This window comes from Cetorhinus maximus, chromosome 13 (genome assembly GCF_964194155.1).
Source record: "Cetorhinus maximus chromosome 13, sCetMax3.hap1.1, whole genome shotgun sequence".
Lineage (NCBI taxonomy): Eukaryota > Metazoa > Chordata > Chondrichthyes > Lamniformes > Cetorhinidae > Cetorhinus > Cetorhinus maximus.
The window spans coordinates 9345932-9363224 of record NC_135891.1 but is presented as its reverse complement, the minus strand read 5'-3'; the positions used below and the strand labels follow the sequence as shown (position 1 = coordinate 9363224).

Below are 17293 nucleotides of genomic sequence, written 5' to 3'. Positions count from 1 at the left end.
TTTTTATTATATAAAAAGTGGAGTTTAACAATTTATGGAGTTTTGAGAATGTATTTTTATTATATAAAATGAGTGGTGTAACAATTGGGGGGAATTGAGAGTGTGCTTCTATTATATAAATTAATAATTTAATAAATCAAGAGTGCATTTTTATTGCATAAGAGAGGTATGATAATCTACCCAATTGAGACTGGGAGGAAAGGAGAGGTTTAATAATTTGAGAATGTATTTTTATTGTGTGAAAAGAGAGGTATGATAATCCACCCAATTGAGACTGGTAGGAAAGGATAGGTTTAATAATTTGAGAATGTACTTTTATTGTATAAAAAAGAGGTATGATAATCCACCCAATTGAGACTGGTAGGAAAGGAGAGGTTTAATAATTTGAGAATGTACTTATATTGTATAAAAAAGAGGTATGATAATCCACCCATTTGAGACTGGTAGGAAAGGAGGTTTAATAATTTGAGAATGTACTTATATTGTATAAAAAAGAGGTATGATAATCCACCCAATTGAGACTGGTAGGAAAGGAGGTTTAATAATTTGAGAATTGTGTGAAAAGAGAAGTTTCAGTGTAAAAGTTGTGACCAGCTGGTAGGAAAGCCACATCAGCCCTCACTGCCTACCCGGTGCAACACGTTTAGCGTTCCCCGGCGCTCCCTGCACAGTTGGTGTGTTTCCCCCGGACGGTGTTGAGCGGAGCACCGGCCGGCGCAGCCTCGTTGTGGCGCGGGGCTGGCGGGGGAAGCGCGGCGCCGCCATATTGTTGGGAGTCGGAGCGTTTCCAGCGCCGAGTCCGGCGGCTCGGACTTAAAGGGAAGAGAGAAGGTTCACACACACACATATACACATATCCAAAACCAAAAAAAAAACAAAAAGAGAGGGAGCGAGAGGAGAAGGAAGGAAACAAACAAACCAACAAGAGAGGGAAAAAAAATAATTTACAAAAAAAAAAGCCCCTCACACACACACACCCGAAAGCAAACAATTCCTCCCAGAGAGAGAGAGAGAAAACAAGTCCCCGCTGCCAGGATTCAGGCCAGGTAAGCGGGCGGTGTTAATGGTTGTGGTTCTGTGCTGCTGGGGGTTGGGGAGGGGGGTATAATACCCGCCGGGGTGGGGGGGGGCGGTGGGGGGGGGGGAGGGGGATTAGTACTGCCCCCTGAGGGTGGGGGGAGGGGTCCATTATAATCACGCATGCATTGGGGGAGGGGGTATTTGGGATCACCCCTCATGTGCTGGGGAGGGGGTATTTGTGATCACCCCTCGTGCTGGGGGAGGGGGTATTTGTGATCACCCCTCATGTGCTGGGGAGGGGGTATTTGTGATCACCCCTCATGTACTGGGGAGGGGGTATTTGTGATCACCCCTTATGTACTGGGGAGGGGGTATTTGTGATCGCCCCTCATGTGGGGAGGGGGTATTTGTGATCACTCATGTACTGGGGAGGAGGTATTTCTGATAACCCCTCATGTACTGGGGAGGGGGTATTTGTGATAACCCTTCATGTATTGGGGGAGGGGATATTTGTGATAACCCCTTGTGCTGGGGAGGGGGTATTTGTGATAACCCTTCATGTACTGGGGGAGGGGGTATTTGTGATAATCCTTCATGTACTGGGGGAGGGGTTATTTGTGATAACCCTTAATGTATTGGGGAGGGGGTATTTGTGATAACCCCTCGTGCTCGGGAAGGGGTATTTGTGATAACCCCTCGTGCTGGGGAGGGGGTATTTGTGATAATCCCTCGTACTGAGGAGGGGGTATTTGTGATAATCCCTCGTACTGAGGAGGGGGTATTTGTGATAATCCCTCGTACTTGGGAGGGGGTATTAGTGCTAATCCCTTGTACTGGTGGGGTATTTGTGATAACCTCTCGTACTAGGGGAGGGGGTATTAGTGATAACTAGAACTGGAGAGGGGGTATTAGTGGTAACTTGTCATGTACTGGAGAGGGGGGTATTAGTGATAACCCCTCCCCCAGTGCACAAGGGGTAGTTAGTGTTAACTCCATGTACTGGGGAGGGGGTATCATATATGCCACATATATCTCCCCCAGTACATGAGTTATCACTAATAGCCCCTCACCAATACATGAGTTACCACTAATACCCCCTCCCAGTACATGAGGTACCACTAATACCCCCTCCCCCAGTACTTGAGTTATCACTAATAACTCCATGTGCTGCGGGAGGGGGTATCACTAATACCACATCCCCCAGTACATGGAGTTATTAGTGACTCTACTGGGGGAGGGGTATTAGTGATGACTCCATGTACTGGGGGAGGGGAAGATAGTGATAACTCGTCATGTACCGGGGGAGGAGGTATTAGTCATAACCCCTCGTACTGGAGAGGTGGTATCAGAGGTAACCCCTCGTACTGGTGAGGGGCTATTCGTGATAACTCCTCGTGCACTGGGGAGGGGGTATATTTGATAACCCTCATTGGGGGGCAGCGTGTATCAGTGATAATTCGTATTGGGGAGGGGATATGAGTGGTAACTCCTTGTACTGGGGAGGGGGTATTAGTCATAACCCCTTATGTACTGGGGAGGGGGTATTAGTGGTAACTCCTCATGTACTGGGGAGGGGCTATTCGTGGTAACCTCGTACTGTGGAGGGGATATGAGTGGTAACTTCTTGTACTGGCTGAAGGCGTATTAGTGATATCCCCTCTCCTAGCACATGGAGTTATTAATCATAACTCCTCATGTACTTGGGAGGGGGTATTAATTGTAACTCATGTCCTGGGGAGAGGGTATAATTGTACTGGGGAAGGGATATTAGTCGTAACTCCTCTTGTACTGGGCAGGGGGTATTAGTGGAAACTCATGCACTGCGGGAGGGGGCATTAGTGATAACTCCATGTACTGGGGGAGGGGGTATTACTCAACTCATGTACTGGGCAGGGGGTATTAGTGGAAACTCATGCACTGCAGGAGGGGGCATTAGTGATAACTCCATTTACTGGGGGAGGGGGTATTACTCATAACTCATGTACTGGGCAGGGGGTATTAGTGGTAACTCCTCATACACTGCAGGAGGGGGTATTAGTGATAGCTCTTCATGGACTGGGGGAGGGAGTATTAGTGACAACTCTTATACTGGGGGAGGGGGTATTAATCATAAAACAAAAACAAAAATACCTGGAAAAACTCAGCAGGTCTGGCAGCATCTGCGGATAGGAGCAATCATAACTCCTCATGCACTGGGTGGGATATTAATGGAAACTCCTCATACTGAGGAGGGGGTATTAGTGGTAACTCCTCATGTACTACGGTGGGGATATTAGTGGTAACCCCTCATGTACTGGGGAGGAGGTAGTAGTGATAACCCCTTGAACTGGCGAGGAGGTATTAGTGATAACTCCTCATGTACTGGGGAGGGGATATATGTGATAACATCTCGTACTGGGGAGGGGGTATTTGTGATAACTTGTACTGGGGGTAAGGTATTAGTGGTAACTCGTCATGTACTGGGAGGGGGTATTTGTGATAACGCATGTACTGGGCAAGGTGGGGTATTAGTGATTACCCCTCATACCGGGGGAGGTGGAATTTGTGTTAGCTCCTCGTGTACTGGGGGAAGGGGATATTTGTGATAATGCCATGTAATGGGCAAGGGGGCATTTGTGGTAACCCCTCGTACTGGGCGAGGGTAGGGGGTGTATTCTAAGAGCCTCCTCGTGCACTGTCCGGTTGTTGAAGGTGAGGTGATTCTCATGGTCCTATGAGATGTTGGGAGTGTGTTAATTGTAATATCTGCCCCGTTTTGAAGATCAAGAGGTGATTCTAATAGCCCCACTTCCTGCAGATAAATTGTAGGGAGAATTTACAGTAATAAATCCCCCTTAATAGATTTTTCCCTTCCTTGAGGATGAGGTGACACAAGGGAACATTTTTTTTGCAATGCCCTCCTACTCTTCTTGATTGGAGAATTCAGTCTTCTCTTAGGGGTGGAGTGCTGAGTGCGATAGGGTAATTATTTATTAGCCTTCCAGGTAACCCTAGCTGCCTGACTCTGGCACCAACTCTGGCCCCCACAATGCATTAGTACCTCATAATTCACCTGAGGCTTAGGCTTTTGCCTGATTGCAGGTTTAGACAGTCATTCATTGAGAGGGAAAAGGTGGAAGAGGAAAAACAAACTATGGCCTTACATGTTGATGCAGAGTGGAGGAGAAACAAGAGAAGAGTTGTTTCTATTTTATGATCTGAAGTTAAGATTTGAGGAAAAAGTCTCCACCAGGAATAGTTTTCTTCATGGTAAAAGTCAAAATGCAATAGTCTGGCAGAGATGTATTTTAAAAATGTATTGGCCTGTGATCTGTAAATTTATAATCTGGACTGCCAATGAGCTTTAACCTTTTAGGGGTCTGAGGGATTTTGGAACAATTTGGTGAGGAATTTTTTGAAGCAGTGGGAAGAAGATCGGGTATTAACCCCGGTATTGGAAACCAGGTGCAGGATGTTGACCCCTATGGATTTGCAGAGGAGTGGCACAAAATTACTTTACAAATTGAGAGTATTGTGTTTTTTTTTTATTTTCCCTTGGCTTGAGTTTCAAGGTGTTCTCTTTAAAGTAAGTATATAAAGTTTTTGTCTCCAGAAATTCCCGTGCAGCTCTCCTCTGGCTAGTCTTGTTACCCGTACATGATCCAGGTCACGCACAGCGATGAGCATGATCGCTCTTTGTGTCAACTAATTCCAAGTTGCTTAATTCACTTTGATAATTTAGATTATTTTAATGCAAAACTTTGACTTCAAATTAACAGCAGCAGTTTGCATTGTATATGGTAAAGAGGGAGCTGAACTGCTGGTGTGAATGTTAGAGCTAACATACTAGAAATGATTGGCATGCAGAGGGGCTGGACATTATATATTGTTCACCATGGATATGTATTTTATATATTTATATAATACACACACACACAAAATTGATAAATTGGTTCCTGTTGAATATTTTAATTCTAAAGATGAATTTCTCAATTTAAAATTGGTTTATTTTCGTGCACAGATCAATAGCGACCCACTGATGAGTAAGCATAAAAATAAACTCTGAAAATGTAGAACAAAAACTCAAAATGCTGGAAATATTGAGCAGGCCCGTCAACATCTAAAAAGAGAAAATACAAATATCTCTTATCCTGAAACATGAACCTGCTTTTTTGATTCTGGTGGACTTTGTTTTTCCAGCATTCTCTGTTTGATCCTTTAGTAAGCCTGAGTCTGCTTTCCTGACCTGAATCCTGGGCTGGCAGTTAATCCCCAACTTCTGGAGAAATTTGTCACTTGAAATGACGGCGAGGATTGATGAGGGTAATGTAGTTGATGTTGTATTTATGAACTTTCAAAAGGTTTTTGATAAAGCACCATGTAACAGACTTGTGAGCAAATTTGAAGCTTATGAATTTAAAGAGGCATGAGAGTATGAAATTGAGACAAAAAGCAGTGCTAAAAAGAAAGACTTGCAGTTATGTAGTGCTTTTGATGACCACTAGATGTCTCAAAGTGCTTTACAGTGAATGAAGTAGTTTTTGAAGTGTAGTCGCTGTTGTAAGGAATGAAGCAGCCAATTTGCACACAACAAACAGCAATATGATAATGACCAGATAATCAGTTTTTGTGATGTCGACTGAAGGGTAAATAATGACCAGAACACTGGAGATAACTCCCCTCATCTTTTCCAAAATATTGTCATGGAAATTTTTACATCCACCCGCAAGGGCTGTTGGGGCTTCAGTTTAACATCTCAACTGAATGACAGCACTCTGATTGTGCAGCATTCCCTCAGCACTGCACTGGAGAGTCAGTCTTGATTTTTGTACTTGAGCCCTGGATTGGGACTTGAACTTGGAGCCTTGTGACTCAGATGAGAGTGCTATCATCTGAACCACGGCTGACTTGCTGGGTAAGTGGTTAATTTTCAGACTGGAGGGAGACATATTGCCCAGTGATATTGCCCATGTGTTGCTGTTGGAAATGCTGCCCCCTTGCATTAATGACTTTGTCTTGAGTACAGGGCATAATTTCAAAGTTTGCAGACGACATGAAACTCTGAAATGTGGTAAGCATTGAGTAAGGAAGGACATACTTGGAATGGGGGTGGTATATCGAAAGTTCACCACATTGGTTCCTGGGATGAGATGGTTATCCTATGATAGGCTGAGTAAATAGGACCTATACTTTCTGAAGTTTAGAAGAATGAAAGGTGATCTTGTTGAAACATACATGATTCTGAAGGGGCTTGACAGGGTAGATATTGAGAGGTTGCTTGCCATGGCTGGAAAACCTAAAACATGGGATACAGTCTCAGGATAAAGGGACGATCGTATAGGACTGAGATGAGGAGGAATTTCTTCACTCAAATGGTTGTGAATCTTCGGAATTCTCTACCCCAAAGAGTTGTAGGTGCTCTGTTGTCGAATATATTTATGGCTGAGATAGACAGATTTTTGGGGTCTCGGGGAATCAAAGGATATGGAGAGTAGGCAGGAAATTACAGAAGCTCAACTGTGATGGTATTGAATGGCGGACCAGGTTCTACTCCTATCTCATTGATAGACCGGTGAGATGGGCAAATATGCAGCAGATGAAATTTTCTGATGGTAGGAAAAATGGAGAGGCGCAGTATAAACTAACTGGTGCAATTTTAAAAGGGGTGTGGGAAGAGATCTGGAAGTGTACATACACAAGTCTCTGAAGGTGGCAGGACACTGAGAAAATTGTTAAAAGGGGATCGATCCTTGGCTTTAGTAAGAGCCATAGTGTACAAAAGCGTCAAGGATGGCGTGTTGAACCATTATGAAACACTAGTTAGGCCTCAGCTGGATTGTTGTGTTCAATTCTGGGCATCACACTTTAGGAAGGATGTCAGAGCCTCAGGGATGCAGAGGAGATTTATGAGAATTTTACCAAGAATGAAAGACTTCAGTTAAAAGAGGAGACTAGAGAAGCTGTGGTTGCTCTCCTTAGAACAGAAGAGGCTGAGAGAGATTTGATAGAGGTATTCAAAATCATAGAGTAAATAAGGAGAAGCAGTTTCCCGAGGGGTTGTAACCCAAGGACACAGACTTACCATACTTGGCAAAAGAATCAGAGGCAGCATGAGGACTTTTTTATACGCTATATGATCTGGAATGTACTGCCGGTAAGCAGATTCAATCATAATTTTCAAAACAGAATAGGACAAATACTGAAGATAAAAATTTACACAGCTGTAGGGAAAAAGAAGGGAGATTTGGACTAATTGGGCTGCTCATTCGAAGAGGCTGCACTTTCAATGATACAGCATGATGGCTGAATGACAGTCTCCTGTGCTATTTCATTCTCTGCATTTGCTAACGTACTTTAAACATTTTAGTACCAGTCTCCAATTTATGAGGTTTAATCTCTGGAGAAATTGTAATCTCCCCGGAACCTATTTCCAAGTCTGGGAAACCAAGTTTCAGCAGTGGACTGCTATCTGTGGACTTCTCGCAGGCCTGGTGATTAAATCTGGATTTAGTTTTTCTGGCTAGTGTGTGAAATATTTGTCAGTACTACTTTCAGTAGGTGGCTTCACAATGGTGACCTCTTTTAATGCCACATCTCTTAAATTATCTATTTTTAAATGGGTTTTTGTGTTGCAATGATGAGTGCCTGCAAATGAGTGGTAGACATTTGAACGCATCCTTTGTAGTGGGGCTTTGTATTTTAACAAGCTGGAGAGGATGAAATCCCACAGATTAGTATGCAAAAAAGATAATATAAATCAGAATTGACTTGATTTATTGATTAGGTTTGCAGTATGGTTGGGAATAAGGCATAATATTTTGGAATTTCACTTGGGTTGTGCAAAATGAAGGATTTTATCCTGCTCACTGCAGTGAGGCTTAAGAATGTAGCTTTTGAATAAAATAGGTTTTTATGGGGAGGGGAATACATTAAATGGAAATTAAATGTTATTGCATTGAAAACATTAACATTTGGACTGATTTATTCTATTTTTTGGAAAATTTTAAGAATATGCTGTGGTTTTGCTTTAGAATAGTAATTGGGCTTTTCTTTAATTATGATATGGGGTGTATGCGTTATAGTAACAGTTTCAATCGTTAACCATGTTTTAAATATAATTTAAGATTTATAGTGATTATAAATGTTAGTAGCAACATTTAGCAACATTTCCTAATTGCAATGGGAATTTTGGGTTGAATGCTCGGAATCGAACAGGGCTGTTCAATGTTTGTGGCTACATATGTAATCTATGGATTAACTGATGTGCAAGTAAATTGAGCCATTCATTGATCAGAACTGTGGCAGATTACTACTTTAAATTCACTTACAGGTAACTGCTGCTGTATATATGAATTATCAGCCAGTAATCTTGCATGATTAATAAATATTAATCATTCAATGTTAATGCCATTGTGCATGATTCATGTTGGAAATATGACACAATCTACCAACATAAGAAAATTGATTATCACCATCTCCACTAATAATAGATGCAATAAAATAACTAATAAATATTGTGCACCCTTATATAAGTTTCTGTTTTATACTGACGTGCATGTCACACGTTTGTTATGGCACGGCTGATGGTAAATGCCGAGCTGCCCAAATCCCAGCGGGAAACTTGAAACAGCTGCCAAAACAGCCTTTGCCATTTGTATGGTATGGTGAGAGGTTCTGAAATCAGGCAGTGATGTCCCCAGCTACCTGTGGTGATATAGTAAACGTTTATTAAAAGAAGATAGAGCAAAAAACAATGCAATTACGCTTAAGCACAAGAATGGCTTCGTAAACAGTACTTTAGAACAGTCCAACATGATCTTAACTACCTTCAGAGCTAACAGTCCCCTTTTCTGTTCAGCAACTATCCATATGGATTTCAAAATCTAGAGAATTCCAGTAATTTTTACCACACAGTGCCTGTTTTCCTTAGACTGTCCTCTGAGGCTGACAGCAACTGGTTCTCCCGACCTGCCTTATTCACACACTCTTCTGGGAGTTCTGACCAGCTATCCTACTGTCTTCTGGGAGATCTAAACAGCTACCCCCCACATAGGCCTCAGTATTTCCTTAAATGCATTCCTTCCTTTTGATCTCTCTATTGTCTCAACTAGTCTCTTTAGAAATGCTTTCTTCCCAGACTTGATTAGACTCTTCTTTACTATGGCTCTTAGGGAAAGTTTATGTTTTTTAAAAAACCTATTTTCACCTTAGTTACTTACCTTTTACAACCTGCATATATATCCCCCCTCCCCCCAGTGAACTAAAACAACTCGATTCAAAACTACTCCTGTTATTATATAAAACTCTGATTGAAGTTCCTCTTGGTTCATTAAATATCAAAAGCACTACTTACTGTTGGTTTTCGACTCTTGCAGTCACTCTAGCTCTTACTGCAATTACCGTATCTACACCCCCAACAGCCTGTCTTCCAGTACATAAGAAATATGGCAGGTTTATTAACAGAAGAAAAATGTTACAATTTCTTGTTTTCTTGACACTTTCTGCTGCTAAACTAGAGCTCTACTTAAGGTGGCTTCAGCTTTTAAGGTTGCAGAGTCTCATTGCTGTAAAATCTTAGTTCGGCAAGATGTCACTATTCCTGGTGAAGGAAATTTGCACATAAGAATAGCTTGCAAATTTCCCAACTCCATGTCAGAAGAAACCAGTATGAAATGGCAGCTAGTAGTGCTCATAATTTAATTGTTTTACGTGTTAAGAAAATTAATAAGCAATATAAATAACATGGCAGAATTTAGACTGTAACCGTCATAACCAGAAAATTTGATTTGCACTTCAAATTAAGAGTGCAGTGTATATATTTTAATTCTCTGAAGCATGACTTCTGGAATATGACCGTGCACAGCAGATACAAGACTTCTTTTACAGATAGGTGATGATATTTTGATATAAGCCTGTTAAGAACAGAGGAGAAGGTAAATAATTATTTTTCCTTCTCTTCCCCAAGCCTGAGGACACGCTGACCTCACATCATCAAAAACCAGGGGTGTACCCTAGCATTTTTGACGTGTATGGCCATATGCCATTGCCGTTAACTGCATTTGGGGAGCTCAAACTTCCTTGAATTCTAGGCAAAATCTTCAGTGTACAGTTGTAGCTCCAGTTAGACTAAGATCCATTCAGTTGCAGGACTTATGTGTTATTAGATGTCACTAAGAGAACTTATAGCACTTCTACATTGTGATAGTGATTACAATTCAAAAGTACTTTATTGGTTGTAAGGTGTTTTTGGAACATCCTGAGATCATGAAAGGCACTATACAAATCCTAGTTCTTCCACATCTTTTGGATGATCTCGGGTGCTCCACAGCCAATTGATTACATTTGAAAAGTAGTCACCTGCTACAGTGGTATGGCAGCATAGAATTTATGTTACTGCAGTTGTAATTGAGAGGTCCACACTGATGATCTGGAGACACGAGTTCAGATCTCATCATGGCCGCTGGGGCATTTGAATTCAATTAATGCATTAACTCTGGAATTAAAAGCTAGTATCAATAATTCTGGCCATAAAACTACAGGATTGGCATCAAACCCATCTGATTCCCTAATCTCCTTGAGGGAAGAAAATCTGTCATCCTTTTCTTGTTTGGCTTTTATGTGGCTCCACACCCACAGCAGTGTGATTGCCTCTTACCTGCCCTCCGAAATGATCCAACTAACTAGTTAGTAGGGCAATTAGAGATGGGAAAGAAATGATGCCCTTGCCCATGACACCCACATATCTAGTAAAATTTTGTTAAAAAATTGGCAAGCACATCAGGCAGATTGTGAGCTGCAACATCCCATAAACATCAGATGAAATAAAATGACCAAATTGCTGTGTTTTTTGGTGGTTTTGCTTAAGGAACAAATGTTGTCGAGTGCACTGGGAGAAATTCCCTGCTCTTCAACTTGTCCCATTACCGTTCAATGTCTCATCCTTAAACAAAACACCTCTGACAGTGTAGCATCCCCTTGGTACTTCAGTAGGTTATGTGCTTGAGTTCTGGAGTAAGTCTTGAGCCTTCTGGCTCAAAGGCGAGAGTGACATTCATTGGCCAATTACTGCATTTAAATTTAAATATTTACAAAACAAGCTAGAGCTATCTAGCAATGGACCTCAGAATTCAAATAACTTTTATTCCATTCCTAAAATTCAAAAGGATACCCTGGAATTTGGGAAAGGAAGTCTGAATGGATTTGGTTGTTTCAGCTTCCAAAATCTGATCGCGGCTTTTGCGACTGGAATGTAAATTACATGATGGTGTCAACCTTGGCCTCTGAGTCAGATAACCATGGGTGCAAACCCCACTCCAGGGACTTGAGCACATAATCCAGACTGGCAATTCATTGCATTACTGAGTATATACTGCACTGTCAGAGATGTTGTCATTCAGGTGAGATGTTAGATAGAAGTCCTGTCTACCCCCACAGATGGACATAAAAAGAATCCCATGGCGCTATTGGAAAAAGAAGGGGAGTGGAATTCTCCTGGTGTTGTGGTTCGTATTGATTTGCCCCTCTCCAATGTCACTTAAAACACACAATTGGTCATGCATTCCACTGCTGTTTGTAGGGCCTTTCTGTGTGTATTTTGGCAGTTGTGTTTCACTGCATTGCAACAATGACTATTTCAAAATTACTTAATTGACTGTAAAAGGCTTTGGGATGTTCTGAGGTTGTGAAAGGTGCAATCGAAATGCAAGCCTTTAAATTTAGGTTTAAAATTTAGTAATAATCGTAACCGTCATTGTGGCTGTGGAAGGTCATTCTGCAGTTGTTGTAGTTTCCTAAAGCAAAACTAGGTCTGTGATCATTAAATTCGTGCTGCCCCTCAAGTTTAAAAAAACGTTTTGGTGTAAATGTGATACAGTAGTTTTGACCTGGTGTATGTTTATTTTGCAATTTAACTTTTTCAGGATTAAAAGTTTAGTGAGAAGTTGTTAGTCAGGGAGATGGAACTTTTGTGAACAACCAGTCCTTGAGAAGTAGAGAAATTATTACAGTTGCTAAGTTTGATATTGTACCATTCTGTGAAAATGGATTTGTGTCAAGGAGTAGCTAGTTTTTGCCTCCTCTTTCTTTCTCCCACCCTTAATGTGAGGACATTCACTACCCTAATGAGCAGGTAGGCAAGGTCTGCACTGGTGGTTTTGAACTGACTGATGGCCTGTGGAACGCTGGGTTGCAGGTTCTCCCGACATAGTTGATTTGAGACCAGCTTCCACTCGATCTCCCTGGGTGCCAAGATCTCGATCTTGGGGATTTGGGAGAGTGAACCCTCCGCCTTAACACGAGTTGTTTTGTTTATATTCGAATTTAAATCCTCCTTTGTAACAATCTGAATTTTAAAAAGTTTGGCAGAGTTTAGGGTTTTTCGATCAGCTTCCTCTGCACTTGTCAGCCTGCTGATTTTTCCCCACGTTCAGCGAAAAATTGGTGGCTGGGCAAACCGGAAAACCCAGGTTGTGGAATATAGGCATACACTAGCTTAATGCAAAACCCAGTTTTATTGAGATGCTTGATTTCTCTCTGCACAATCTTAAGTCATTGTAGTTTTTATAACTGTTTTACTGTTACTGAGACTATACTTGACCAAACCATAATTTTGATTGAATATTAGCTCCATTTAGTGAATAGTCCTTTTTAAGTAAAAATTGGAATATGCAGGTTTTAGCATCTGGAAGACATAGATGAACATTCTGGGAGCGGGGGACTTTTTTCAAAGCTGGAACATTAAAGTTCTATTTTTCAGATACCGACAGATATACTGGTTTTCCATTATTTACTACTTTCATTTCAGATGTTCAGCATTTGAAGCATTTACATTTCTAAAAATGTGTTTTCTTTCTTTCACCATAGAAAAGTTCATCTGTATTCTCATTCTTCTGCTTTTCTTGACACTTGCTGCATTTTTTAGATGTAGACATCTTGGAGTTGGAGAATCGCATTTTCAAGATGACTTCTTGTGAAAAAAGAGCCAGTGTTAACTTACGATGCTTTGTGGCATCAAGATTAAGTGGAAAGGGCTAAACTGTTACTTAAATAAAAAAAGCCGCCAACTTGACACTTACAATCACCACACCCTCAACTTCTCTCTCTCCCCCCGCCCCCCCCCCACCTTAAACCAGCTTATATTTCATCTTTCTCCTATCTATGCTTCAGTTCTGCCGAAGGGTCATGAAGACTCGAAACGTTGACTGATTTCTTCTCCACCGATGCTGCCAGACCTGCTGAGTTTTTCCAGGTAATTCTGTTTTTGTTTTGGATTTCCAGCATCCGCAGTAGCTTTTAGCTTTTTGTTTTTATTTTTGACACTTACAGTTGCTGGCCATTCTCTGATTGCATGGTGCCACACTGTTATGGCAAACAGCAATACTTGAGACTGGCTGTTCTCTCATTTAGGAGTTGATTTTAGGATTTCAGCTTGGGTTTCATTTTCAAGGCGTGTGATTTAAAGAGCCATTGTCAAAAATTTTATACATATACACTTCGGTGGTACTTACTAAGCAATAGCTTCTGAAAATTGCCTCTCTTTCCTAAACGTCATTTACAAAATAGGGTTGTTTTGTGTTTAATAACATTGCACAGTTTCTATTTTTACGATCTGGCTTGAGTTCAGAGATTTGTGAATCCAGAGCAGATTGGGAGATAAATTATGTGATTTTTATGTTGAAACTGGTTAAGTGCAGCATAATGTGGCTGAATTGTACAGCTCCAGGTCCTGCAGCTATATAAACAACTGAAATCTTAATTTGTATGGAATTGTATAAGATTCTTTAACTATTTAACAAAGATACATGGAGGAAGCATGTCAGAGGACAGTAATCTATGAAAAGTAAATCACAAGTAGAACAAGTGCAAAATATGGTGGATGCTGGAACCTAAAATAAAAACTGAATGCTGGAAACACTCAGCATTGTGGAGAGAGAAACAGTTGTTTCAGGTTGATGATTTCATCAGAATTGGAAAAAGTTAAAAATGTAACAGATTTTAAGCAAGTTCAAAGAGTACAAGTCAGCATGACAGCAAAGTGAGAAATTAACTGATGGGAAGCTCAGGGTCACACTTGCGGACTGAGTTGCAGTGTTCTGCAAAGTGGTCACCCAATCTGTTTTTTCTGTCCCCAGTATAGTGCAGTCTGCATTCTGAGCTGCAATTACAGTATGCTAAATTGAAAGAAGTACAAATAAATTGCTGTTTCATCTGGAAGGAATGTTTGAGGCCTTGGATGATGAAATGGGAGGAGGTAAAAGGGCGGGTGCTGCATCTCTTGCACTTGGACGGAAAGGTGCCATGGGAAGGAGACGTCTATTGGGGGTGATTGGACCAGGATGTCATGGATGGAGTGGTCCCTTCGGAAGCTGAAAGGGAGGGGAAGATGTGTTTGGTGGTGGCATCAGGGTAGAGGTAGTGGAGGGTGAGCCATTGAATACGGAGGCTGGTAGATGGTGAAGACAAGGGGACCCTGTTGTGGTTCTGGGAGGGAGGGGAAGCGTGAGAGCAGAAGTGTGTAGAGGACTTCACAATAAGTAGTGTTGCTCATGTAATGCAACACAAGTTGCGCCACCCGTGGTTACCAAATGACAAACCAGTTATTTCTCAACTTGTATCCTGAATGAATATTTGGTGCCTTGAGTGCCACATTTTACACCTTTGACAAATTTGGACAGCCTTGAACATTATGGATGCTGTGGCTTGCTGGCTGATGCATGTTTTGGATATTTGGCAAATTTCTAGTTTCGGCATTGCAATGTGAAGACGTATTCTAGGTGTTAACATTTGAAATTGTACATGACATTTTTATTGCCAGCTTCATGATATTTTTGTTCATACCAATAGATTATTGGAGGCATAAAGTAAAATACACATAATTCTAATTCACACTAGTACCTTTTGAGATTGCATCCTGACTATAGTCTACCTGATCATGAATTTTCTAGCTTGAGTCCTACTGGTATAAAGAATTAGCTGCAGAATATGCACACTAATTGGACAAGAAACTTGATTAAAGGGTGCACTGTATGTTGGCATATTTGTGCTGCTGATCTCACTCAGTTCAGTGGAGGAGTTGAGTGACACCCAATCTGTCATGAGTTTTAAGATGGACTTGTGCAGCACTGTTTCCAAATTGTAAAATGAAATGTATTTTGGTTGGAGTTATTTTTCATGCCAATATGAGATTGAGGTGCCAGAGGGGCTGATACTACAGTCATTGGCACCTAAAGTGCTGCTGTGTCGTGGACATTTGTTTGCATAATGAGGCACTGACCCACATGCATTGTATAAATGTGTCCCGAAAGTGCATGCAATGGTCAGCTCTTGCACACAAAAGCAAATGTAAATAGGAACAGTTCCTATAATACAGTCACATTTCTAGAACAGGCTCCAGGTGTGCAGTGCTAATATAAAATAGTTTGTCATTGGCTGTTTGTTATTTACTGCATCTGTTATCTGCCACTATTTCCCCAAGGATGGACTTTGTGCACTGTTTCAAGAGGGACAAAAGGCATCTCTCTCTATTTGCAGGTTCTGGAGGAGACATGCCAGACTCTTGCTTTTGCACCTCACAGCATCAATGAGAACCCACCCTTCTGCTACCAGTGGTGTTTACAAACATAAACATATGGATCTGTTCTGTGCAAACAAAAGGAATATGTTCAAGCCCTGTGCCTTTTTTGAATTACCTATAGTTCCCCCGTTGCTTCCGCCATGGCAATGCCTCGGCCAATCAGAGTCAACTTGCCAGCCAATCAGCACCCTTTCCCCCTGTAGTATAAATCGTGATTGTTCGAAATTTGGCATTCTGTGTTTGTCTGTTGAGTGCAAGACAAAATGCATCAGCAACATGTCTCTTTTTTCAGCAATATTCAAGTTTAAATAATGTTCCCATTCGTTTGCAATTATAAGGTGCTGAATCTTCAGGATTTATCCAGCAACGAGGAAACAGCATGAAGAGCAGTCATTCGCAAACCTCCAGGCCTACAAAATTGAAACTGAACAACCAAATAGATACAGACAGAAAATGGGGCTGAGCTGCCTGATCTTCAGGGTTTATAGATTGGAGGCTGTATGTGGTCTGTGGGCCATAGTTTGGGCACTCCTTTAGCACAGGGTCCTCTTCATATGAAGTTGCTTCCAGACTGCCGTAATCTTCTTATTCGTGTAGTGAATGTCTCATTCACGTTTTTTGCATTTGGCAAATTTTCCTTTCTACTTTCATGCTCTTCAAGAGAGACAAAGCAATTTTTGTTTTGTTTTTGTCAAGTTTATTATTTTAAGTTGTCCCAAAATAAAATTTGTGATTGAACAACTTTGACAAGGCCATAATTTGTATTTAAGCATTTTATTTTGTAAATTGGGAAAAGTCATGTATAAGCATGCAGTATAGATTTAAGCAACTGCTTGATGTTGGGTTAGAGCCTCTATTCAAGCTGCTGTCAATGTTTCAATTTGAAACCTTGGGGCACTTTTATATAACTGGGACTCTTTCTGGTAGAGTGGTGCTTAAATTGTAAGCCGTGACTTCCAAACACTGATCTTTTTGATATACTTGTGCACTGACTGTTGTTAGAGGTTTTCATCTTCTTGCCCACTCCACTCTGGGCATGAACAAAAAGTTGGGTCCTGGACTTTTGAAGGCACAAAGGTTGCTTTCATTATGTTATAATGTGCCATTGGCTGCTGGAGTTTTCTGAGCCTGCCAGTAATGCATTATCAATATAAAACTGCTTTATGGGAGCCATTGAAATGGTCTCATTGGGCACTTCTGCTAATACGATACTAACAGTTGATGCAGCATGGATGCTTGCCCTTTGATGGCACTAGCATATAAATTTACTGGAACACAACAAGATCATTACCAGCTTTTTGTTCACTTTCACTCTTTCAACTTAACATTGAGCTGCCGAAGGATTGTATACTTGGATCAGTTGTCAGAAATGCCCCTCCTGAAACATCATCCCTCACTTCTGATGCTTTGACACTGCCATAAATTCCCATTACGCCATCAGCCAGGAATGGGAATGAATGCCTGTACTGGCTTCAAACTGTGTTGTAAATGCTTAGGCTATGGAAGTGGTCATTTCAGGTGTGACTAACCTAGGGAGGAATTTGGGCGAATTATCCCAAACCCCTCTTCACACGATTCCCTTTCTTGCCCCAAATGTCCCCTGGCATTTTTGAAAGACAGTGTTTCTGTAGGAAGAGCTGAAATGAAGAAACATGGCTGGGGTGCATTGGCCTCTCTCCTCCACCCCTCCCTCCCCTGGCTAATACAAGCTCTCCGATCCTG

At 41.4% G+C, this 17293-nt stretch overlaps 1 protein-coding gene across 4 annotated transcripts in view; it reads left to right on the top strand.

Annotated features, from left to right (window-relative positions):
* The first annotated feature begins 728 nt into the window (after window positions 1-728).
* LOC144688402 (casein kinase II subunit alpha) overlaps window positions 729-17293 on the top strand; it is an 82907-nt gene continuing 66342 nt past the window's right edge. Inside the window, exon 1 of one of the 4 annotated variants that reach the window (XM_078554892.1) lies at window positions 729-1046. The gene's annotated coding sequence lies outside the window, so the exon portion shown is untranslated. The remainder of the gene's footprint in view (window positions 1047-17293) is intronic. The other 3 variants (XM_078554889.1, XM_078554891.1, XM_078554890.1) reach the window with 3 other exon arrangements.